Genomic DNA, 5,293 nt, shown 5'->3' with positions numbered 1-5,293 from the left:
GTTGAAATCACAAAACAAATTCATGACTATAGTATCTTTACTTCATTCTGGATTATTTCTACACTAACAGGAAGCATAGACAAATTGATTGACGTGGAAGCTGGCTTCTGAGGAGGCTTGTGCAGAAGTGGGAACTTTTACAGATGTCAGAAAGTCAGTGTTCATAGGAGTCTCTGTTCTGATTGAGCAGAGGGGTTTGCTTTTTCACATATATATGTCACACAGAAACCAAATCGGTTTCTTTGGAAAAATCAACTTCAAGTGGTAGTACAGAGGGAAACCAACATTAATCTTTTTCCACCAAACTGACATTTTTTTTTTTTTTTTTAATGGTATCAGTAGAGCTAGAGTGCAGAGATAGAAAGGAAAACAAAGAATTTTACTGAATCTTCCCTTTAAAGGAAATGAAATATTATGCCCATTTTGACACTTGGAAAAAGGTGTGAGGTGGAATCAATTTCTACATTTGTTTTCCTGTTCTTGCCCAGGAGTCTTACTTCCCAAAGGAAAATAGGTATTTTATAACCACCACCAAATGATCTTTTCCAGAAATGACCACAGGTAACATCTGGCTGATATATAAAATATGTAGTAAAAATAATCATTTTTAATTAACTAAAACCTGCTCAGGAGAGGGAGTCAGAAGATATCCATCTGGTCAATTCTTATTTAATGGGACAAATGAGGATCAAAATGTTTAATGCAATGTATGTGAAATACTTAGTGACCTTACAACGAACTAAAACTTTATTAGGAAGAAGAACAGGGGCGATGAGGAGAAATTAGAATATCTGGAGAGGATAGACATATAATTTGATTTTTTTTTTTAGCAGTTTGTCTTGTAAAACATAGGTGGGATATAAGAAACCTAGATTTTGTGGCATTGGTTTCAATGGTTCACTGTCAGGAAATGTTTTTCAATTCATTTGAACAGTAAAATGAGGTTACATTTTATTACAGACACTGACAAGGAGGCTGAAGAGTTTTAAAATGAGGTGGTTATAAGTAAAGGAAAATGGAACTGGGATTATTTAATCTGCAAAGATAATTGAAGGGTACTTAATGCCTGATGGTTCCAGGAAAAGTAACTTCTATAGTAGATCTTAAGGTCTCTTGGTAGCGCAAGTGGTTTATACTCAGCTATTGACCTAAAGGCTGACAGTTTGAACCTACCAAGCAGTGCCGCAGAAGAAAGACCTGGTGATCTGCTGCCATGAAGATAACAACCAAGAGAACTGTTTGGAGCCGATCTATCCTATAGCACATGGGGGTCATCATCAGTCAAACCTGACTTGAGATACATAAGTTATGGGATGTTAGATCTTCATAACCAAAAGTCCATATTGTATCTCCTCTGAATAGGATGAATTCATGCTGCATGTGAAGTTAGGTTGGTTCTAGGGAAGAACTTTAATGCTCTGAAATGTGCTATTCCCTTCTCAGAAGTAGGTTCTCCTTTGGTTGTAGTGGTTTAGTTGTGGTGCCCAAGAAAGTGGTTCTTAAACTTTAGCTTCCATTAAAATCACTGGGAGAGTTTATAAAATACAGAATGCTGGGCCTGTACCCCCAGAGTTTTTAATGCAGTAGTTTTGCTAGTGGCACAGTGGTTAAAATGCTTGGCTGCTAACCAAACGGTCAGTGATTCCAAACCATCACCTGCTCTGTGGGGGAAAGATGTGGCAGTTTGCTTCCATAGAGACTTCTAGCCTTGGAAACCCTATGGTATATTTCTACTCTGTCCTTTTGAGTTACTATGAGTCAAAATCTCCAGGTCAGTGGGTTTGGTTCTTTGGGGTTTTTTAAGTCTGCTGTGGAACTTGAGTTGGAGCTTTAGTGGTACAGTGGCTAAGGTATTCATCTGTTAACCAAAAGGTCAGTGGTTCTAACCTACTAGCTGCTCTGTGGGAGAAAGATCATGCAGTCTGCTTCTATAAGGATTTACAGCCTTGGAAACACTGTGGTGCAGTTATGTTGTATGTGCCATCGAGTCGGACCCGACTCATAGCGACCCCTCCTTGGGTTTTCGAGGCAGTATTACTACGGAAGTAGATTGCCCCATCTTCCTTCTGAGGAGTGGCTGGTGGGTTTGAACCACCAGCCTTCTGGTTAGCAGTCAAGTCCCTTAGGCACTACACTACCAGAGCTGCCATAGTGCAGTTATATTCTGCCGTAAAGGGTCGCTGTGAGCTGGAATCAATTCAGTGGCAGTGGGTTTGGTTTTTGGTGGGTGGAGCTTGAGAATTTGCATTTCTAACAAGTTCCAAGGTGATGCTGAGGTTGTTGATTGAGGAACCACACTTTGAGAACTACTGGATAGGAAGCCTTGTGTTCAATACCTAAAGCTATGATTCCAATGGAAATGCATCCATTAAACAGTAAAATCCATCTGCGGCAGCACTTCCTTATCATGTAACTTTGGGATAAATGTTTGTGTCCTATTGCTCTTCATAGCCAAGAACCCACTTCCCTGTGAATAGTGGAGAGAGGGAACAATGTAAATGATGTTATCCTTTAACCTTTTTATTTTAGGCAATGAGCTTGATGCAGCTTTGGAGCCTAAAAAAATATTTTAGATAAGTAAAATCTCAAAGGATCTCAGCAAACTGTAAAAGTAAGATTCAGCTGTATTTGATTTTATGTGTCTTGAATGATTTAAATTTGGTGATTTGATATAGTTGTACTTAAAACTAAGAACTATTTTAATTGATGCCATTCTTTAACTTTTATTTGTGATAGATAAGATGTTCTAGGAAAAGGGATATTTCACACATAATTTCTTAGTTGGAAGCTATTGTGTAGGTGATCTCTAAACTGGGAGCTAATGAATCATTAGATCCTTGGTCTTTTCAACACTAAAGAAGTTTTTATCTTTGCTTGTTGCTTTTTTAATATGTTTTCTGCCAGTAGTAAACATGGTTAAAGAGCTCTGGTGGTGCAGTGCCTAAGGCTTTTGACTGCTAACCAGTAGATTGGTCATGCAAACCCACCAGTCACTCTGTGGAAGGAAGATGAGGCAATCTGCTTCCAGAAGATGAGGCAATCCATTTCTGTAAAGGTACCACCTTGGAAACCCAATGAGGGTCACTATGAGTCAAAATCAACTTGATGGCAGTGGGTCTTTGAGGTTTTATACATGATGAGGTAGGTGTGTTAGACTGGGTTCTCTAGAAGAACAAAACCAGTAAAGCTTATATAGAGAGAGAAAGGAAAATTTATCTTAGGAAAATAGTTTACTCACTTATGGAAGCTGGCAAGTCCAAAGTTCTTGGATCGACCGTCAAGCTGGAGGCTTTTCCTGACTCTTGCAGCTGCAGGAGCTGAGGAGCTCAAGGCTGGTAGGCAGTACACCAGCTGTTGACTCCAACGAATGACGAATCCAAGATCTCCAGGCCGAATGGTGGATTGTTCCCTCATGGACAGTTGTAGGCACCACAACAGAATCCTGATCCGCAGATGAGTGTCTCTTTTCCCAGGATGTCCATAAATATACTGGAAGCAAGCCACACCCCTAGGGAAACTCCCTTTCAATGGATTAGCTACTCAGAACACATACATCTGATCCCATCATAGGAACAACCCACACCACAATTGCTTAAACCACACAGAATTGTGGTCCAGCCAAGTTGACACACAGTTCTAACTATCACAGTAGGGTTCTTAGTTGGAAACCATCAAACTGCCTACTTTAAGGAGCTCTGGTGGTGTAGTGCCTAAGGCATTTGACTGCTAACCAGAAGGCTGGTGGTTCAAACCCACCAACCACTCCTCGGAAGGAAGGTTGGGCAATCTACTTCTGGTGTGATACCACCTCGGAAACCCAAGGAGGGATCGCTATGAGTCGGATCCGACTCTATGGCAGTGCATTGCGTTCTTTTGCATTTCGCCTACTTTAAGCAGAAAAAAAACTTTAAAGTATGTTGAGTATTTTTCAGATCCAGGAAGGTCACATAGTTGAGCATAGAGAGATCCAACCAGCAATAAAGCCCAAACCACCTTGAGGACTGCTCTAGTCAACTGCTACCAACTCTGGGCACCAGATACCAGAACCTCTGCTTTTGCTGCCCTGAAAGTTGGATTTCTCATTTACCACAGTGGCCAGAGATTACTTTCTCCTATATCATTCCTGGATGGACTGTTGAAGCCTAGATCACTGTTATGGATTGAAATATGTGCCACCAAAATATGTGTCAAATTGGCTAGGCAGTGATTCTCATTATTATGCAGTTATCCACCGTTTTGTGATCTGATGTAATTATCCTGTTAGCTAGTGTTAGGTGTTGTTGAGTTGGTTTCGACTCATAGCAACCCTGTGTACAACAGAAGGAAACACTGCCTGTTCCTTCACCATCCTCTGAACTATTGCTGTGCTTGAGCCCATTGTTGTAGCCACTGCGTACGTCCATCTTATTAAGGATCTTCCCCTTTTTCGCTGACCATGTACTCTACCAAGCATGATGCCATTCAACAGGGACTGGTCACTCCTGATAACATGACCAAAGCATGAGAGATGAAGTGTTGCCATTCTCTCTTCTAGGAAGCATTCCAGCTGTACTTTTTTGAAAACAGGTTTGTTCACTCTTCCGGCAGTCCATGGTATATTCAATATTTTTCTCCAACACCGCAATTCAAATGTGTCAGTTTTTCTGTGGTCTTCCTTATTCATGATCCAGCTTTCCTGTGCATATGAGGCAATTGAAAATAGCATGGGTCAGGCACATCTTAGTCGTCAAAGTGACATCTTTATTCTTTAACACTTTAGAGAGGTCTTTTGCAGCAGATTTGCCCAGTGCAATACATTGTTTGATATCTTGACTGTTGTTTCCATGGGCATTAATTATGAATCCAAGTAAAATGAAGTCCTTGACAACTTCAGTCTTTTTTCCATTTATCATAATGTTGCTTATAGGTGTGGTAAGAGTAAGATGATTTTTATTTACTTTTTTGCTGAGGTGTAATCCATATTGAAGGCTGTAATCTTTGACTTTCATCAGTAAGTGCTTCAAGTCATCTACAGTTTCAGCAAGCAAGGTTGTGTCATCTGCATATCACAGGTTGGACTGTTGTTTGGTTTGTTTTTAAACTTTTTATTGTGATTTGGGTGAAAGTTTACAAAACAAATTCTTTTTCCATTCAACAGTTCATACACACTTTGTTTCTTGACCTTGATTGTAATCCCCACAATGTAACAACTCCCGGTGATTACCTTTTCCCTTTGTTCTTCTTTACTCTGCATTCCTGCCTTTTGAGCTTTCTCCCTATGCAAATGCTGCTGATCATTCTAAGGAATACACCT

Source organism: Orycteropus afer, unplaced genomic scaffold (genome assembly GCF_000298275.1).
Source record: "Orycteropus afer afer isolate SDZICR_OR568_19922 unplaced genomic scaffold, OryAfe1.0 scaffold00126, whole genome shotgun sequence".
Classification (NCBI taxonomy): domain Eukaryota; kingdom Metazoa; phylum Chordata; class Mammalia; order Tubulidentata; family Orycteropodidae; genus Orycteropus; species Orycteropus afer.
The sequence above is the reverse complement of the archived record's forward strand: the minus strand, read 5'-3'. Positions refer to the sequence as shown.